The sequence below is a fragment of the Macaca mulatta genome, chromosome 15 (assembly GCF_049350105.2).
Source record: "Macaca mulatta isolate MMU2019108-1 chromosome 15, T2T-MMU8v2.0, whole genome shotgun sequence".
In the NCBI taxonomy this organism is placed as follows: domain Eukaryota; kingdom Metazoa; phylum Chordata; class Mammalia; order Primates; family Cercopithecidae; genus Macaca; species Macaca mulatta.
The window spans coordinates 4,807,538-4,828,225 of record NC_133420.1 but is presented as its reverse complement, the minus strand read 5'-3'; the positions used below and the strand labels follow the sequence as shown (position 1 = coordinate 4,828,225).

The 20,688-nt window shown below is 46.1% G+C and overlaps 1 protein-coding gene and 1 long non-coding RNA gene across 28 annotated transcripts in view; one reads left to right on the top strand and one right to left on the bottom strand.

Moving 5' to 3' along the window:
• EHMT1 (euchromatic histone lysine methyltransferase 1) overlaps window positions 1–20,688 on the top strand; it is a 229,481-nt gene that overhangs the window by 6,399 nt on the left and 202,394 nt on the right. Inside the window, exon 1 of one of the 27 annotated variants that reach the window (XM_077966789.1) lies at window positions 12,879–13,011. The exons of the other annotated variants lie outside the window; for them this stretch is intronic. The gene's annotated coding sequence lies outside the window, so the exon portion shown is untranslated. Of the gene's footprint in view, window positions 1–12,878; window positions 13,012–20,688 lie in introns of those variants that run through there. 27 annotated transcript variants of the gene reach the window in all.
• LOC144334934 (uncharacterized) lies at window positions 12,168–16,089 on the bottom strand. Its single transcript, XR_013405233.1, has 2 exons — window positions 16,033–16,089; window positions 12,168–12,719 (listed from the first exon to the last, which is right to left on the bottom strand). It is a non-coding gene; the product is annotated as an uncharacterized LOC144334934 (long non-coding RNA).

The following is a 20,688-nucleotide window of genomic DNA, read 5'->3' as shown; positions in this document are numbered from 1 at the left end:
CACGCCTGGCTAATTTTTGTATTTTTAGTAGAGATGGGGTTTTGTCGTGTTGACCAGTTTGGTCTCACATTCCTGACCTCAAGTGATCTGCCAGCCTCGACCTCCCAAAGTGCTGGGATTACCTGTGTGAGCCACTGCGCCTGGCCGACAGTTTATTCTTTACTTTCTTCTCTGTGTGTGGTCCTTTTCTGTTTCCTTTAGTTGAATGTTGGACATCCTGTATTTAGTTTTCTAATTTTAAGTATATTTTTTCTTGTCATGTCTTGTTTTTTTTCTATTTTGGGGGAGCATTTTTGACCATTTCCCAATTTTTTTAATCAAAATTTTTAGCTTCAGTTATGTATATATGTGTGTGTGTGTATATATATATATATATATTTTTTTTTTTTTTTTGAGGCGGAGTCTCGCTCTGTCGCCCAGGCTGGAGTGCAGTGGCGCGATCTCGGCTCACTGCAAGCTCCGCCTCCCGGGTTCCCGCCATTCTCCTGCCTCAGCCTCCCGAGTAGCTGGGACTACAGGCGCCGCCACCACGCCCGGCTAATTTTTTTTTTGTATTTTTAGTGGAGACGGGGTTTCATTGTGTTAGCCAGGATGGTCTCGATCTCCTGACCTCGTGATCCGCCCGTCTCGGCCTCCCAAAGTGCTGGGATTACAGGCTTGAGCCACCGCGCCCGGCCTATATATATTTTTTGAGACAGAGTTGTGCTCTTGTTGCCTAGGCTGGAGTGCAATGGCACGATCTCGCCTCATTGCAACCTCTGCCTCCTGGGTTCAAGTGATTCTCCTGCCTCAGCCTCTCGAGTAGCTGGGATCACAGGCGTGTACCACCAAGCCTGGCTAATTTTGTATCTTTTTTTGGTGGAGACAGGGTTTCTCCATGTTGTTCAGGCTGGTCTCGAACTCCTGACCTCAGGTGATCCACCCACCTCGGCCTCCCAAAGTGCTGGGATTACAGGTGTGAGCCACCTCGCCTGGCCCAGTTGTTTTATTTTTATATTCTTTACTGTTTTCTATTCTTTTTTTAGTATCTCCTGTTCTTGTTTTATGTATATAGTATCTTTGCTTATTTTAATTACAATTAAAATTTTAAAATTACAGTTAAAGTTATTTAAAAAACTATTTAAAAAAATGTCCCAGCCTGTGCAACACGGCAAGACCCTAAAATCTGGGACTTGCAGCATGCATCACCATGACCAGCTGGTGCGTGCCTGAAGTCCCAGCTACTCAGGAGGCTAAGGCAGGAGGATCGCTTGAATCTGGGAGGTTGAGGCTGCAGTGAGCCGTGATCACACCACTGCACTCCAGCCTGGGCGACAGAGCAAGAAACTCTGTCTCTAACCAAAAAAAAAAAAAGGGGGTTTCTTTCATTTTTTGTGTTTTCTCTGCATTCATTCCTCTTTGCTGTCTTATCTCTTAGTCTTTCTTCCATGATGTAGCCTTTCCTTCAGTGTCTCATTGTCTTTGGTCATTTTGCTGTGTTGCGAATAAAGCACTCACCGTGGAAAGCTGAGTGCTGGGGCCTTGTTTACTTGTTGCTTTCACTGTGGGGTGATGGTTGGCTGTTGCTGTTTTGTTGGCTCTCTTGCAGATTTTTTTTTTTTGGGACGGAGTTTCGCTCTTGTTGCCCAGGCTGGAGTGCGATGGCGTGATCTCTGCTCACTGTAACCTCCGCATCCTAGGTTCAAGCAATTCTGCCTCAGCCCCCCCAGTAGCTGGGATTACAGGCGTGCACTACCACACCAGGTTAATTTTTTGTTTTTGTTTTGTTTTGTTTTGAGACGGAGTCTCGCTTTGTTGCCTAGGCTGGAGTGCAGTGGCCTGGTGTTGGCTCACTGTGACCTCCATCTCCTAGGTTCAAGTGATTCTCCTGCCTTAGCACCCCCTAGTAGCTGGGATTACAGGCATGCGCCACCACACTCGGCTAAGTTTTGTATTTTTGGTAGAGACAGGTTTTCACCATGTTGGCCAGGCTGGTCTCAAACTCCTGACCTCAGGTGACCCACCCCCCCCTTGCCTCCCAAAGTGCCAGGATTATAGGCATGAACCACCACGCCTGGTTTTTTTTTTTTTTTTTTTTTTTTTTTTGAGATGGAGTCTCGCTCTGTCGCCCAGGCTGGAGTGCAGTGGCGCGATCTCGGCTCACTGCAAGCTCTGCTTCCCAGGTTCACGCCATTCTCCTGTCTCAGCCTCCCGAGTAGCTGGGACTACAGGCGCCCGCCACCACACCTGGCTAATTTTTTGTATTTTTAGTAGAGACGGGGTTTCACTGTGTTAGCCAGGATGGTCTCGATCTCCTGACCTTGTGATCCGCCTGCCTCGGCCTCTCAAAGTGCTGAGATTACAGGCGTGAGCCACCGCGCCCGGCCTTTTTAAAAATTTTTTTTTTTTTTTTTTTTGAGACGGAGTCTGGCTCTGTTGCCCAGGCTGGAGTGCAGTGGCCGGATCTTTGCTCACTGCAAGCTCCGCCTCCCGGGTTTACGCCATTCTCCTGTCTCAGCCTCCCGAGTACCTGGGACTACAGGCGCCGCCACCTCGCCCGGCTAGTTTTTTGTATTTTTAGTAGAGACAGGGTTTCACCGTGTTAGCCAGGATGGTCTCGATCTCCTGACCTCATGATCCGCCCGTCTCGGCCTCCCAAAGTGCTGGGATTACAGGCTTGAGCCACCGCGCCCGGCCTAAAATTTTTTTTTTTAAAGATGGAGTGTCTCTCTGTCACCCATGCTGGAGTGCAGTGGCACAGTCTCAGCTAACTGCAACCCTCCCAGCTTCAAACGATTCTCCTGCCTCCCTCCCGAGTAGCTGGGATTACAGGTGCCCACCACCACGCCGGGATAATTTTTTGTATTTTTTGTAGAAACAGGGTTTCACCATGTTGGCCAGGCTGTTCTCAAACTCCTGATCTCAGGTGATTTGCCCACCTTGACCTCCCAAAATGCTGGGATTACAGACGTGAGCTGCCGCGCCTGGCCCTCTTGCAGATGTTTCTATCTGCTGGTTTGTTTTCTGGGATGGTTTGGTTTTCTTGAATGATCCCTCAATTTCTTGCCTTGCTGGTATAAGCAGGAATGTTTTTTTTTTTTTTGGAGATGGAGTCTTGCTCTTGTCACCCAGGCTGGAGTGCGTTGGTGCAGTCTCGGCTCACTGCAGCCTCCGCCTCCCAGGGTCAAGCAATTCTCCTGCCTCAGTGCCCTCCCACCCCCCGAGTAGCTGGGATTACAGGTGTACACCACCACGTGTGGCTACTTTTTGTATTTTTAGTAGAGGGGGGTTTCGCCATGTTGGCCAGGCTGGTCTTGAACTTCTGACCTCAGGTTATCCACCCGCCTGGGTCTCCCAAAATAATGGGATTACAGGCGTGAGCCACCGTGCCCGGCCAATTTTAGTGGACCTTTTTACGGGGTAAAAGTCTAGTGTCCTGTGGCTAAGAAGACCAGTACTTGCTTGAGGAGGAGACCTGAGGGGTCAGCTGTTCTCAGGTGGAGTTTTGTCCACATTCCCCTTTGCAGCTGCAGGCATCACCCCCGTTGTCCCCACCCTTCTGTGTTTTCCGGGGTCAGTCTGCCGGCTGCTCAGCTGCAACTCCTTTATTTAAGTTTCTTCTTCCTCTACTCTGTGGGATGGGTTAGCTGTCCTCTACCGCTGCATCTTCCTATTTGTGTTTTCTTTAGGGATTTCACATGTCTTGGGGTTTATGTGTCTCTTTCCTGCCTTTCTTGTCTTTGATTGATTTTTGGTAAGAGAAAGGGGAGGATCAGAAGCAGTTTTTCTTTTTTTTAAATGATTAATTTTAAACATTTAATTTTTTTTATTTGTTTTTTGAGACAGAGTCTCGCTCTGTCGCCCAGGCTGGAGTGCAGTGGCGCGATCTTGGCTCACTGCAATCTCTGCCTCCCGGGTTCACGCCATTCTCCTGCCTCAGCCTCCCAAGTAGTTGGGACTACAGGCGCCCGCCACCAGGCCCGGCTAATTTTTTGTATTTTTAGTAGAGATGGAGTTTCACCGTGTTAGCCAGGATGATTTTGATCCCCTGACCTCGTAATCTGCCCGCTTCGGCCTCCCAAAGTGCTGGAATTACAGATGTGAGCCACCATGCCCAACCTAAACATTTAATTTTTAATTACATTTAGTATAATTTGTAAAACATTTTGTAGAGATGGAGTCTCACTGTGTTGCCCAGGCTGATCTCCAGCTGGGCTCAGGCGATTCTCCCGCTTTGGCCTCTCGAAGTGTTGGGATCACAGGCATGAGCTGCTGTGCCTGGCCTGAGAAGCATTTTCATAAATCTTGAGAAGCAGATTCTCCCATAAACTAGAAGCACAGCTGTCCTATGAAAAGGGCTGCCTGTCTTGGGATCTTACTGTGTCAGTTCTTGGTTGTGGTCAGAAGGTTCTGGAGTCATAATAAGGGCCAGCAAGGGTGATGTTTGTGCCTCAGCTCTCATGTCGAAAAGAGCATCTGTGGCTACCTTAGTTACTGGAGATCTTACGTGTGGCCAGAGCCAGAGCTGGGGCTAGAGCCCTGGTTTTCTGTCATGTGCTCAAAGAGCTGTGTAGGTTTGACCACATTTTATTGAGTTTTTCTTTGAAAATAATTTGGCTTATAAGAGTCATGTTTTGGGTTCTTTAGGAGCCTTTATTTATTTATTTATTTTTTATCATTTCATTGGATTTAGCATGGCTGATGGATGCCGTTTCCTCACGTAAGTGGGCAGTTTGATTTTAAGGTGCTCACTCAGCAGACCAGGTAGGGATAGTTATTTGCTTTTGTATTTGTTTTTTTTTTGGTTTGTTTTTGAGACGGAGTTTTGCTCTTGTTGCCCAGGCTGGAGTGCAATGGTGCAATCTTGGTTCACTGGAACCTCCGCCTCTCAGGTTCAAACGTTTCTCCTGCCTCAGCCTCCTGAGTAGCTGGAATTACAGGTGCCCACCACCATGCCTGGCTAGTTTTGTATTTTTTGTAGAGGTGGGAGCTCTCCATGTTGGTCAGGCTGGTCTCGAACTCCTGACCTCATGTGATCCGACTGCCTCGGCCTCCCAAAGTGTTGGGGTTACCGGTGTGAGCCACTGCATCCGACCCATTTTTCTTTTTTTTTTTTTGAGACAGAGTCTTTCTCTGTCGCCCAGGCTGGAGTGCAGTGGTGCGATCTCGGCTCACTGCAAGCTCTGCCTCCCAGGTTCTCGCCATTCTCCTGCCTCAGCCTCCCGAGTAGCTGGGATTACAGGCACCCGCCACCATGCCCGGCTAATTTTTTCTGTTTTTACTAGAGATGGGGTTTCACTGTGTTAGCCAGGCTGGTCTCCATCTCCTGACCTCGTGATTGGCCCTCCTTGGCCTCCCAAAGTGCTAGGATTACAGGCGTGAGCCACCGCGCCTGGCTGAGAATAGTTATTAGAACCCAGTTAATTTGGCCATGGCAGGTATGATACAGAAAGCATTACTTCCAGGACTGAGAAATCTCCTTTCTTACTGTTTTGCTTCTCTTTAACTTGTAATATTTTCATATATTAAAAAAAAATCTCTTTGATGGTTTTGGATTTTGAAAAATAAAAGCCAAAGTGGCTGCTGTACCTCTTCAGAGGTAGCATTTCCTTTGAAATGGAGTCTCCTAGATAAGAGGCCTCTTTCCCAGGAATGTCACTGTGAGCTGCTGTTTCGTTCTGGAAAGCTTGTGGATTTCTTTCTGTATTCTAGTTGTGACAGGCTGGTTCTGATCACAGCATATTGAAGATGCTGGTTGAGCACTCTCTGTTTATACGGTGCTATTCCAGGTATTTGTAAGAGGACATACAAAGTTTAGAGATTGGTCCCTGATTTTACAAAATTTAATAATAGAACAGAGCAAATATTACTGAGTAGGAAATGAGAGTCAGTTAAAAGTAAGCAAGAAGAGGCTGCTGGATGGCCATAATTGCTGTGGCCACATGTGTGGCGATAAGCTCTTTAAGGAAGATGAGTTAGTCTAGGTCTTTTTTTCCCTTTAACAGCTTCTTGTCCAACGCATAGTCTAGGTCTTAAAGGATGTAAGACATGAATTGGCATGAGAAGGTGTATGAAGTGTACATTAACAAAAATTAGGCATTTTAGCAAATTTAGAAAACCTAGAACCCTCAGAACGCCAAATATTTGTCATCTGTTTTTTCCTGATCCGCATGAGTGTATGTGTTTTTATTTTAATTGCTGGTAATCAGTGATTATGTGCCGTTGTACTTCCTCTGTCCTGTATTGTCTGACGTGCAATCGTGTCTTCAGTGTTTTTGGTAGCTGCATGGTGTGTGACATATAAAAGTCCCAGTTTCCTCGACTGTGATTTGGGTGAGGTCTGTATCCTTTGGTACACAGTGGAGTTACAAGGTCAGAAGGGGAGGGTGGCACGAGATGAAGCTGGCAAGGCAGGGCAAGGTCATCCGGGGCCGTGTTACCATGGTAACAAGTTGGGCTGTTTCATAACCACTGTAGACAGTCCTTGAAGATTTTAGGCATGGAGTGATATTTTAAAAAGATGACCCTGGCTGAGTGGATGAAGGGAGACTGTAGTGGAAATAGGGGGCCAGTGAGCAGGCTTGGCTTGAGTGGCTTAGGTTAGTCATGATATAGGTGTTTAGATTTAATTTTTTGAGCATATAGGACAGTTACATGGTTCAAAATTGAAAAAGTATGGCCGTGTGCAGTGGCTTATGCCTGTAATTCCACCACTTTGGGAGGCCGAGGCAGGCGGGTCGATCACCTGACGTCAGGAGTTTGAGAGCAGCCTGGCCAACATGGTGAAATGCTGTCTCTAATAAAAATATAAAAAATTAGCCAGGCGTGATGGCAGGTGCCTGTAATCCCAGCTACTCGGGAGGCTGAGGCAGGAGAATTGCTTGAACCCGGGAGGTGGAGGTTGCAGTGAACTGAGATTGTGCCATTGGACTCCAGCTTGGGTAACAAGAGTGAAACTCCATCTTGGGAAAAAAATAAAAATAAAACAAAATTGAAAAAGTACCTCCCTAGCCACTCAGTTCTTCTCTTGGGAGGTCCCCAGTATTACTGTGCATATTTCATGATATTTATGAATATACAGTCGTGTGTCACTTAAGGACATTTTGGTCAATGGCAGACCACATACCTGTGGGCGGTCCCATAAGATTGTAATGGAGTCAGGCGTGGTGGCTCACACCTGTCATCCCAGCACTGGGAGAGGCTGAGGCAGGAGCATCGTTTGAGCCCAGGAGTTCAAGACCAGACTGGACAACATAATAAGACCCTGTCTCTACAAAAAATAATAAATTAGTTGGGCATTGTGGTGTGTGCTGTAGACCCAGCTACTCTGGGAGGCTGAGGTGGGGGAGTTGTTTGACAGGAGGTCAAGACTGCAGTGAACCATGTTGGTGCCACTGCACTTCAGTCTGGGCAGCAGAGCGAGACCCTGTCTCAAAAAAAAAAAATAATAATAATAGAGGCTAGAAATTCTTATTGCCTAGTCGTGTAGTGGGCATTGTTTTGTAGTAGGGTAGTGTGCTGCCTTTTCTATGTTCAGACATACGGGTATCATTGTGTTACACCTACCTACAGTACCACGCTGTGCAGGTTTGTAGCCTAGAAGCCATAGGCTTCACCATACGGTCTAGGTGTGTCATAGTCTATCCCGTCTAGGTTTGTAGGCTTCACCATACAGTCTAGGTGTGTCACAGGCTATCCCGTCTCGGTTTGCGGAAGTGCACTCTTTGATGTTTGCACCGTGATGAAATCACCTAATGATGCATATCTCAGAATGTATCCCCCTCATTAAGTGTCACGTGATCGTACAAATACATGTATAGATGTTTGAGGCTTTTTATGATGGAACTTTTTCAAACTTCCTCAAAGGTAGGTATATATGAACACTGTTCCCTGTCCCCCAGCATTAACAGTTATCTTATAATGGTCAGTCTTGTTTCAGCTGTAATACCTCCCTCACCCCTACCCTATCTGCAATTATATTGAAGCAGTTCTCAGGCATATTTTTTCTGTGAATATTTCAGTTAATGTAAATATTTCAGTCAATAAATAGTGTTCAGATTTCTTGTTTCAGTTTAGGAACAAAATATGGTCTATTCATTAGCTTTGGTAGAGATCTCTTAAATCTCAGTATATTGATTTCTCCTCCATGTCTTTATTATTATTTATTTTTTCTCATGTCTTTATTTTTTCTTGCAATTAAGTTTTGAAGAGAAGGGTTCCTTTGTCCCAGTGTTTCCTATAACCTTGTTTTGCTGATTGCATCTTAACGGTGGCGTTTAGCATGTTCCTCTTTCCTGTAGTGCCTGTCATTGACATACACTTACTATCTAGAACTGCTGATGTCCAGTGTGAGAGCCACTCACCACACGTGGCTCTGGAGTACTTGAAACGTGGTTAGTGTGAGGTGAGATGTGTGGTGAGTGCAGAAAACACCTGGGATTTTGAATGCAGATTGTAAAAAAGAGAATGTAAATGATCACATTAATACTTTTAAAAATGTTGATTGCATGTGGATATATAGTACTTTGGATATATTGGGGTAAATAAAATATTAAAAGTTATTTGGTGTGTTTCTGGTTTTTAAAAATGTGACGGGCTGGGTACAGTGGCTCATGCCAGTCCCAGCACTTTGGGAGGCCAAGGTGGGTGGATCATGAAGTCAGGAGATTGAGACCATCCTGGCTAACACGGTGAAACCCCACCTTCTACTAAAAATACAAAAAATTAGCCAGGCGTGATGGCACGTGCCTGTGGTTCCAGCTACTCAGGAGGCTGAGGCAGGAGAATTACTTGAAACTGGGAGGCGGAGCTTGCAGTGAGCCGAGATTGCGCTGCTACACTCCAGCCTGGGCGACACAGTGAGACTCCGTCTCAAAAAAAAAAAAAGTGACAACTAGAAAATTAGGAATTACGTACATGGTTCCCTCTGTGGTTCACATTGTCTTTCAGTTGGATAGCCCTGGTCCAGGGGCTCCATCAGATGCAGATTTGTCTTATTATTTTTTTTTTTTCCAGTAAGAATGTATCACAACTGGTATCATTCTTATATTTATTTATTTATTTTATTTTTATTTATTATTTTTTTTTTTGTGATGGAGTCTCACTGTGTTGCCCAGGCTGGAGGGCAGTGGAGTGATCTCGGCTCACTGCAACCTCCGCCTCCTGGGTTCACGCCATTCTCCTGCCTCAGCCTCCTGAGTAGCTGGGACTACAGGTGCCCGCCACCACCCCCAGCTAATTTTTTTTTGTATTTTTATTAGAGACGGGGTTTCACTGTGTTAGCCAGTATGGTCTCGATCTCCTGACCTCGTGATCTGCCCGCCTTGGCCTCCCAAAGTGTTGGGATTATAGGCGTGAGCCACCACGCTGGCCTGTATGGAGTTTTAAATTTAATCCTTATAACAGCTTTATCAGGTGGGGTCACTAACCCAGTTACTCCATGTCGCGGAAGAGGAAATGAGTGTCTTTCCATTGTGTTTCAGCCAGGTAATCTGAGGTACCCTTTGGGTCCCAGAACAGCAAAAGAGTGAAGCGTCTTTGGAGTTTGAATTCAAGCTTCCTGGGCGTTACCTGTGTGAGCTGCAAACTTGGGGCAGGAGGAGGAGGTGGTGCTCCCAGGGGTCCCATGACTCGCGTGGACTCCTGGTGGCGTCATTTTGTGCCGTCTGTGGTGTAGGCAGCCTGTCCCTCGGGCACCTGCCATAGCCGGAGTCTCCTGGTCTTCCCTTTGCACAGCTTGGTCAGGAGACATTTAGGGCCGTCAACAAGGAGCATAAAACCCCAGCCACTTGTTTGTGTTTTGTCTCTTGTGATTTCTGTTTCAATTTCCTGGCCCCGTTAGCTGTGTCCATCATGCAGATCAATGCGTCGTACGGAATGCTGTCCAGACGTTACAGGTGGGCTTGCTCCCTCATGCGTTCCGTTTCCATTTTCTTTTATTTGAGATCACTTAATTTTGCTTTATTGATTGATTTTTAAGACTGGGTCTTGCTCTGTCACCCAGGTTGGAGTGCAGTGGCGCAGTCTCAGCTCACTGCATCCTGGACCTCCTGGGCTCAGGTCGTCCTCCCATCTCAGCCCCCAAGTAGCTGGGGCCACAGGCGTGCATCACCACACCAGGCTAATTTACACACGTTTTGTATTTGTTTATTTTCGAGACAGGACCTCATTGTGTTGTCCAGGCTGGAGTGCGGTGGCTCGATCTCGTTCAGGTGATTCTCCCACATCAGCCTCCTAAGGACCTGGGCCACAGGGTCACGTCTGTTGCCTTTTCAGCATGTTTACTGTCACTTAGATGCAGTAATGATACTGTCATGTCGAGGGGTTCGATGACTTTCCCACGTGGCCGGTACATGTTAGAGCTGGCTCTGCCCTGGACTAGGACGGTGCGGTAGAAGGGCGTTGGGGGAGAGTTGGGAGGGAATCGCAGAAGTCACTTGAGAGTTGCGGGTGGGAGTAAGTCAGCCTTTCTGCCTCAGTTCACCTGGAAAATGCAGAGGCGAATGCACCAAGATGTAGTCTGAGTTGTGCTCTGTTTTTTGTTTTTGTTTTTGAGATGGGGTCTCGCTGTGTTGCCCAGGTTGGTCTTAAACTCCTGGGCTCGAGCAGTCCTCCCGCCTCAGCCTCCCGAGTAGCTGGGATGACAGGTGTGTGCCACCACACCAGGTAATTTTTGTATATTTGGTAGAGACAGGGTTTCATCATGTTGCCCAGGCTGGTTTGAGCTCTTGGCCTCAAGCCATGTGCCTGCCTTGGCCTCCCAAGGTGCTGGGATTGCAGGCGTGAGCCACTGTGCCCGGCCAAGACCACTTTTTAAACCATTTAATGACTGTTTCTTTGGTTATCCTCCTGGGTATAGCATCACATGGGGCAGGTTGCTAACCTAGGTGGACTGATGGGGCTGTGGAGACCATGCTAATGATTCTTGTCCTTGTAATAAGGGCAGTAGGAGGGTTTCAAGGCAGGGAGTGACTTCATCAGGTTTGCGTGTTAGGCTCTGGCTTCCTTCCTGGTCTTCCTGCTGCTATGTGAAGAACGGATTGTAGACGGACGGCAGTGGAGGCAGCAAATGCAGTCCTCAGGAAGTGGGTGGTCACCAGTTATGTGGCAGATGAGGAGGGCACAAGGATGACTTGTGGGACTAGGCTGGAGCCAAATGCTGGGTTCTCTGCTTGAGCAGAAGAAGGGTGGGTGGCGGTGCCATTCACCCAGACAGGGAAGGCATGCTCGGGTCAGCTCTGGGGCGGTTTATTCCAGGAGTGGCAAACTCTTTCTGTGCAGGCTGGATAGTATTTCGGACTCGTGCACCAAGCAGCAAAATCAAGGATAACTCCACAAATTTTTGTTGACAAAGATCAAAATATAGTTGACTACTTTTTTTTTTTTTTTTTTTTTGTAATACAGATCTACTGATTAGAAGAACAGAATTTTTTGGGGGATAACATTTTGCTTAATTGGAGTTCAAAGTTAATGTGCCCTGTCATAAAAATTACTGGAACTGTTCATCTGTTAAGTGCCTATCTGTGATAAGTTTTCTGTGTTTCATCTTTGAAAATGTCTTCACACTGATCGCTATTGCCATATTCCAATATCAGTACAGGAGCAGATGATTTATTTTTATTGAGATGTAATTCATTTACTATAAAATTCACATTTTAAAATGTGCACCTCAGTGGGGTTCTTTGGTATGTTTGGAATGGTACAACCATTACCACTATTTCCAGATCGTTCTGTCACCCCAAAAAGAAACCTCATACCCGTTAGCAGGCATTCCCTAATCCTTCCCCGACCCCCCATCCTGCTCTACTTTTTTGCAAATCTTTTCTCTCATTCTGTGGGTTATCTTTTCACTTTCTTTTTTTTTTTTTTTTTTTTTTTTTTTGAGACAGAGTCTCACTCTGTCGCCCAGGCCGAAGTGAAATCTTGGCTCACTGCAACCTCCGCCTCTCCGGTTCAAGCCATTCTCCTGCCTCAGCCTCCTGAGTAGCTGGGATTACAGGTGTTCGCCCGGCTTATTTTTGTATTTTTAGTAGAGTCGGGGTTTCACCACGTTGGTCAGGCTGGTCTTGAACTCCTGACTTCAAGTGGTCCACCTGCCTCGGCCTCTCAAAGTGGTGGGATTACAGGTGTGAGCCACTGCGCCCGGCCTAATTTTTCTTTTCTTGATGCTTTCCTTTGAAGCACAGATGTTTTTAATTTTTGATGAAATCCAACTTTCTTGTTTTTCCCCTTGGTTTCTTTGCTTTTGTTGTCGTGTCTGATTGCCCAATCCAAACCAGGGAGTTTGTTTCCTTGGAAAAGTTGCATAGTTTTAGCTCTTACTTTTAAGTCTTTGATCCGTGTTGACTTAATTTTTGTACGTGATGTTAGGTAGGATCCAGGCTTCATTCTTTTCACTTACAGTTGGCTCAGCGGCACTCGTTGAAAAGACTGTGTTTTCCCCATGGAATTGCCTGGCCGTCATTTTTGAAAATCAGTTGAACATAAATGTGATGGTTCATTTCTGGGTTCTCGGTTCTATTCCATTGATCTATACATCTGTCCTTATGCGAGTACCACCCTGTCTGTGTTATTGCAGCAGTGTAATAAGTTTTGTGATGAGGAAATGTGAGTCCTTTGACTTTGTCTTTTTTTTTTCAAGACTGGGTCCCTTGCGTTTTCTTTCTTCCTTTCTTTCCTTTCTTTCTTTCCCCTTTCCTTTCCCCTTTCCTTTCCTTCTTTTTTTGAGACGGAGTCTCGCTCTGTCACCCAGGCTGGAGTGCAGTGGCATGATCTTGGCTCACTGCAAGTTCCGCCTCCCAGGGTCACGCCATTCTCCTGCCTCAGCCTCCTGAGTAGCTGGGACTGCAGGCGCCCGCCACCACGCCCGGCTAATTTTTTTTTTTTTTTTGTATTTTTAGTAGAGACGGGGTTTCAGCGTGTTAGCCAGGATGGTCTCGATCTCCTGACCTCGTGATCTGCCCGCCTCAGCCTCCCAAAGTGCTGGGATTACAGGCATGAGCCACCGCGCCTGGCTGTCCCTTGCATTTTCATGTGAGTTTTAGGATCATGTTGTCAATATCTGCAAAAAAGCCTTTTGGGATCTTGAAAGGGATTGTGTTGAATATGTCAATCAATTTAGGATATGGCCATCTTAATAGCAAGTCTTCCAACTGGGGAACACCGGATGCTTGTCCATTTATTTAGGTCTTCTATTTTATTTTATTTTATTTTATTTTATTTTATTTATTTATTTTGAGACAGAGCCTTGCACTGTCACCTGGGCTGGAGTGCAGTGGCACTCCAGTTCAGCTACCATGCCCAGCTAATTTCTTGTTTGTATTTTTGGTAGAGACGGAGTTTCACCATGTTGGCCAGGCTGGTCTCCAACACCTGACCTCGTGATTTGCCCTCCTTGGCCTCCCAAAGTGTTGGGATTACAGGTGTGAGACGCTGTACCCGGCCTTCAATTTTATTTAACAATATTTTCGGCCGGGCGCGGTGGCTCAAGCCTGTAATCCCAGCACTTTGGGAGGCCGAGACGGGCGGATCACAAGGTCAGGAGATCGAGACCATCCTGGCTAACATGGTGGAACCCCGTCTCTACTAAAAATACAAAAAACTAGCCGGGCGAGGTGGCGGGCGCCTGTAGTCCCAGCTACTCAGGAGGCTGAGGCAGGAGAATGGCGTAAACCCGGGAGGCGGAGCTTGCAGTGAGCTGAGATCCGGCCACTGCACTCCAGCCTGGGCGACAGAGCGAGACTCCGTCTCAAAAAAAAACAACAACAATATTTTCAGGGCCGGCACGGTGGCTCATGACTGTGATCCCAGCACTTTGGGAGGCTGAGGCGGGTGGATCACGAGGTCAGGAGATCGAGACCATCCTGGTTAACACGGTGAAACCCTGTCTGTACTAAAAATATAAAAAATTAGCCAGGCGTGGTGGTGGGCGCCTGTAGTCCCAGCTACTTGGGAGGCGAGAGTCCGTCTCAAAAAACAAAACAAAACAAAAAGCAGTATTTTCATGTGTAAGTCTTGTAGTTATTTCTTAGAAGTATTTCATTCTTTTTGATGCTATTATAAATACAATTTTTTTTTTTTTTTTTGAGACGGAGTCTTGCTCTGTCACCCAGGCTGGAGTGCAGTGGCCGGATCTCAGCTCACTGCAAGCTCCTCCTCTCGGGTTCACGCCATTCTCCTGCCTCAGCCTCCCGAGTAGCTGGCACTACAGGCACCCGCCACTTCGCCCGGCTAGTTTTTTGTATTTTTTAGTAGAGACGAGGTTTCACCGTGTTAGCCAGGATGGTCTCGATCTCCTGACCTCGTGATCCTGCCTGTCTCGGCCTCCCAAAGTGCTGGGATTACAGGCTTGAGCCACCGCGCCCGGCCTATAAATACAATTTTTAAAAATTTCTTTTTTTTTTTTTTGAGATGGAGTCTTGCTCTGTCACCCAGGCTAGAGTGCAGTGGCGTGATCTCCGCTCACTGCAACCTCCGCCTCTTGGGTTCAAGCAGTTCTCCTGCCTCAGCCTCCTGAGTAGCTGGGATTACAGGTGCACACCACTGTGCCCGGCCAGATTTCATTTTTAGATTGCAATTGTATAGACATAAAATTGATTTTTATATGTTGAATCTTGTATCCTGCAACTTTGCTGAATTTTTTTGGTGTGGATTCCTTGGGATTTTCTAGATATAGGACTATGTCATTTGGGAATAGAGTTGTAGTTCTTCACTTTTTTCCTTCGCTAATTGCCCTGGCCAGTAAAATGTTGAATAGAAGTGGTGAAAGCTGACATTCCCATCTTCATTTCTGTTTTTAGGGGAAGGCTTTTCATTTTTTACCATTAGGTATGATATTAGCTGTGGGTTTTTCCATAGATGCCATTTATCAGATTGAGGAATTCCCTGTTACTTCTGGCTTGTTGAGTGTTTTCATTATAAAGGGGTTTTGGATTTTGTCAAATGTTTTTCTCCATCTGTTGAGATGATTTTGTAGTTTTTCCCTGTTATTGATACAGTGTCTGACATTGATTTTCATATGCTCAGCCGCTCTGCATTTCTGCACTAAATTCTTTTGGGTATGGTATCTAATCCTTTTTAAATCTTGCTGAGTTTGATTTGCTAGTATTTTATTGGGGATTGTTGCATCTTTGTTCATAAGTGGTATTATGTTGGTCTGTAGGTATTTGGTTTTTAAAAATTTTTTTGTATTTTTTTTTTTTGGACAGAGTTTCACTCTTGTTGCCCAGGCTGGAGTGCAATGGTGTGATCTCGGCTCACCGCAAACTCCGCCTTCCAGGTTCAAGTGATTCTCCTGCCTCAGCCTCCCGAGTAGCTGGGATTACAGGCATGCTCCACCATGCCAGGCTAATTTTGTATTTTTAGTAGAGATGGAGTTTTGCCATGTTGGCCAGGCTGGTCTTCAACTCCTGACCTCAGGTGATCCGCCTGCCTCGGCCTCCCAGAATGCTGGGATTACAGGTGTGAGCCACTGCGCCTGGCCTAAAACATTTTTAAAATTTTATTTTAGATAGGTGGTCTTGCTCTGTGGCCCTGCTGGAGTGCAGTGGTGCCATCGTGGCTCACTGCAGTCTTGAAGTCCTAAGCTGAAGTGATCCTCCTACCTCAGTCTCCTGAGTAACTGGGACTACAGGCGAGTGCCTGTCATTTTCTGTGTGTTATCTTTGTGTATTTGGTGCAAAGGTAATACTGGCTTCATAGAATGAGTTGAGAAGTGTATTTCCCTTTTCCGTTTTTGGGAAGAGTTTGTGAAGCACCGGTTATCATGTCTTTAAATGTTTGGTTAAAATTCACCTGTGTGCCAGGCGCGGTGGCTCACGCCTGTAATCCTAGCACTTTGGGAGGCCGAGGCGGGCGGGTCGGGCGGATCATGAGGTCAGGAGATCAAGACCATCCTGGCTCACATGGTGAGACCCCGTCTCTACTAAAGATACAAAAATTAGCCGGTCGTGGTGGCGGGCGCCTGTAGTCCCAGCTACTCGGGAGGCTGAGGCCGGAGAATGGCGGGAACCCGGGAGGTGGAGCTTGCAGTGAGCCAACATCGTGCCACTGCACTCCGGCCTGGGAGACAGTGAGACTCCATCTCAAAAAAAAAAAAAAAAAAAAAAAAAATTCACCTGCGAAGCCATCTAGATCTTGGCTTTTCTTTATCGGAAGCTTTAAAAATTATTAATTTCCGTAATTGTTCTAGGTGTGCAGGTTTGCTGTTTATTCCTGAGTTATCTTTGTTGTTCCGTGTCTTCCTAAGAATTTGTTAATCGCATCCAGGTTATCTAGTTTGTGGTATGCTGTCACTCATACTATTCCCTACGACCATTTTTATTTCTGTCAGGGCTTGTGTTTCCTCTTTGATGCTAATAGATTTTAGTAAGTGGGGTCATTTTTCTCTTTTTCTTGGTCATTCTAGCTAAAGTTTTGTGAATTATGTTGAAGTTTTCAGAGAAGCAACTTTTTTTTTTTTTTTTTGAAATGGAGTTTCGCCCTGTCACCCAGGCTGGAGTGCAATGACGCCATCTTGGCTCACTGCAACCTCCGCCTCCTGGGTTCAAGCGATTCTCCTGCCTCGGCCTCCTGAATATTTGGGAATACAGGAGTGCGCCACCACGCCCGGCGTATTTTTGTATTTTGCTAGTACAAAAGTTAGCAATTTTTGTATTTTTAGTAGACGGGGTTTCACCATGTTGGTTGTGCTGGTCTTGAGCTCCTGACCTCAGGTGATCCACCCGCCTCAGCCTCCCAAGTAGCTGGGATTACAGGCACCCGCCGCCACGCCCGGATGATTTTTGTATTTTTAGTAGAGATGGTGTCTCACCACGTTGGCCAAGCTGGTCTTGAACTCCGGACTTCAAATGATCCACCCACCTTGGCCTCCGAAAGTGTTGGGATTGCAGGCGTAAGCCACTGCGCCCGGCCTAGTTTTTTACTAGTTTCTTAATGCTTTAGCTATGTTATAGAATGAATTCCATTCCCCCCAAAAATATGTTGAAGTCCTAAACCCCAGTACTTCAGAATTTGACCTTATTTGGAAATAGGTCATTTAACCTTGTTTGGAAATTAGTTAAGATGAGATCATAGTTGAGTAGGGTAGGCCTCTAATCCGGTACAACTTGTGTGTCCTCTTAAAAAAAGGATGCCTTGTGAACACAGACATGCACAGAAAGAGGACAGCATGCAGACACACAGGGAGAAGGTGGTGCATGACTGGGGTGATGGTTCCATAAGCCAAGGACTGTCAGGGACGGCCAGCAGACCCTAGAGCCTGGCCGAGGCAGGGGATTGCACTCCAAAGCCATTACAGAGCGCACGGCCTACTGACACCTTCATCGTGGACTTCTGGCCTTTAGAACTCCGAGACCATACATCTCTGTTGTTACACGTGTCCTGGGTAAAAACAAGCTGCTTCCTATAAATGTTGATACGTTGTATTTTCATTTTTATTCAGTTCAGAATATTTTCTGTTTTCCCTTGTGACTTCAGAAGTGTGTCATTTAATTTCTAAATATTTCGGTATTTCCCAGATTTTGTTGTTTTGTTGATTTCTAATGTAATTCCTGTATGGTCAGAATTATACTTTGTATAATTTCAGTGTGTTTAATTTGTTAGATTAGAAAAAATCCCTTATTATATTCTGTCCTGGGGAATGTTTCATCCGTGCTTGAAAATAATGTGCATTATGCATTTATTAGGTGGAATGTTCCCTATATGTCAGATTGAATTGGTTGATAGTATTAAGTCTTCCTTATTCTTTCTCATTTTCTTTCTAGTTCTATTTGTTATTGAGAGTAGAGTATGAGATCCACAGTACTGTTGAATTTCGTGTTTGTACCTCCAGTTCTGTTGGTTGTTGCCTTGTGTTTTGCGGCTGCGTTGTCATGCGTGTGTTTATAGTCGTTACGTCTGCCCGGTTGTTTTGACCCTTCTCTCGTTATGAAATGTCCCTCTTTGTCTCTATAAATGTTTTTGTTTTAAAGTCTATTTTGTCTGATATCAGTATAGCCACTTCTGTTTTTTAATGGTTTATTTTTGCATGCTATATCTTTTTTTGGCCTTTTAGTTTTAATCTCTTTGTGTCTTCAGTCGAAGGAATATCTCTTTTAGTCCTTTCCATCTGAGATTGGATCTTGTAGATTCAGCAGTTGAATCATATATATGTATTTTTCTTACCTGATAGAGGAGATTTTATTTTTAAGGTGTCACCTTAGACTGCAAGGATGTCCATCGCACATCTCCATTAATCACGCCAGAGGAGGAGCCGTGTTACCAGAATGGCCACCCAGCCCAACCAGGCATTTGAGACCCACCCTTTGCTGGCCTTCTGTAACCTTATTTATTTATTTAGAGATGGAGTCTAGGTCTTGTCACCCAGGCTGGAGTGCAATGGCGTGATCTTGGCTCACCCTTACCTACGCCTCCCAGGTTCAGGTGATTCTCTTGCCTCAGCCTCCCGGGTAGCTAGGATTACAGGTGCGTGCCACTGTGCCCGTCTAATTTTTGTATGTTTAGTAGAGACGGGGTTTAACCATGTTGGCCAGGCTGGTCTCGAACTCCTGACCTCAGGTGATCCGCCTGCCTCAGCCTGCCAAAGTGCTGGGATTACAGGCGTGAGCCACCACGCCTGGCCTGTAACCTTATTTTTTAAAGCTTTTAATTGTAATTTTTGTTTTGTTTTATTTTTGTGTTTTTTAGAGGCCTGTTCTTGCTGTTACCCTGACTGGAGTGCAGTGGTGTGATCATAGCTCACTGCAGCCTCGACCTTGGGCTCAAGCAGTCCTCCCACCTCGGCCTCCTAATCAGCTGAGACCACTGGCATCTGCCACTATAACCAGCTAATTTTTAAATTTTTTGTAAAGATGGGGTCTTGCTATGTTGCTCAGGCTGGTTTTGAACTCCTGGCCTCAAGTGCTCCTCCCATCTTGGTCTCCCGAAGTGCTGGGATGACAGGTGTGCGCCCCTGTGCCTGGTCTGAAGTTTTCTTTTTTTAAACAACAGCGAGTTTTCTCTGAGCCCGACATACAGAGAAGGGAAGAGAAGCCAGAATTGTCTGCGTTATCGGGGCCCGGTGCCCTGTAGCTTCCAGCAGCGCAAAGGGGGCACAAGCTTGTTCTCTTTTCCACAGAACATGGTGGTGTTGATTCCACAGAACATGGTGGTGTTGATTCCATACGAGTTTGTTGAGACAGGAAGGGATAAAAATGAGTCTGAAACAGAAAGAGGTAGAGATTCTTTTCACATTTTATTCTCCTCAAGGTATCTCCCCCCCAGATAAGTTGAGATCCACGATGTAGACAAGAGAGACCTCAAGAACCGGGCGAGCACAAGGGGAAAAAGCAAGCTCCCGGCAACTGGAGACAGCTTTAAAAAAGGAAGGTTCTAGTCTGTGCGTGTTCTATTATCTTCTCCTGATCCCCTTCTTTATCAGTGCCTTCCAGTTCCTCCTCCTCCTCATCTTCGTCTTCTCCTTCTTTATCATCCATACTGGGAACCAAGGAGCACTGGGATGGACTGGCCAAGTATGGTCTTTGCTGACCTCTCCTAGCTCAGCTGCATCTGTGTCAGAATGGCCAGTAAACCAGGTGCAGAACTTGTCTGGTTCCTCAGGATGCCTCATCCTACTGGCTTTCTTCCGCATTTGACTTGAAGAGTTTCCTTTCCAGATTTCCATTTGATTTCCGTGGACTTTGAAGATGGATCACGACTCTCACTCAGATGAAATTCTGTGAGAAAGCTTTATTTTTGAAGTAAGGATTTTCATCAAAATAAAAATTTATTCTGTAACCTGATTTAATATCATCAAATTCGGTCACTTCAGCGCTGGTCAAATAATGCAGTGCCTCTTCGTCCTCCTCCCAAGCAGTGCATATGCTTGTGGATGGCTGACAAATGTTACTACCAGAAATTGGGGATTTTGGCAGTCAGTTCTGATCTCCCCTGAAGAACGTGGTTGACTGAGTTTGTCTGTGTTCGCTTTCCCAGTCCGCTTGCCGCTCACTTGCTAAGCCTGTTTCTGAAGCTGGTTTCGTGCTCTGCTTCCTCGTGGGCTTGGTTGCCGCTTGTTCTGTTCCTCTCTTCCTCTGGCCTCTGTCAGGGGCTGGTGCCATGTCTTCCTTTCAGGCGGGGTCAGAGACGGGTGTTTGGGGGTCATTCCGGGAGAGAAGTCTGGACCCAAGGGCCTCCTTGCTCATCAGGAAGAAGCTCAAAGGACTAAGGTCACATTTTTTTTTTTGACATGGCATCTCGCTCTGTCACCCAGGCTGGAGTCCAGTGGCGTGACTGCGGCTCGTGGCAACCTCCACCCCATCCCCTCCAACTCCACGGTTCAAGCAGTTCTCCTGCCTCAGCCTCCTAAGTAGTTGGGATTACAGGCGCCCGCCACCATGCCTGGCTAATTTTTGTATTTTTAGTAGAGTAATTAGTAATTAGCCATGCCTGGCTACATTTTGTATTTTTAGTAGAGATGGAGTTTCACCAAGTTGGCCAGGCTGGTCCTGAACTCCACCTCGGCCTCCCAAAGTGCTGGGATTACAGGCGTGAGCCACGGCGCCTGGCCCCAAATTTTTTAATCTGTTCCCCCAATCTCTGGTTTTTATGTGGGCCATGTAATCCATTTCATTTAAGGTAATTACTGAAAGGCAGGGTTTATACTCCGTTCCGTTTAACTTAATTACTGAAAGGCAGGGTGTATACTTGTCTATTTGTACTTGCTTTCTGCGT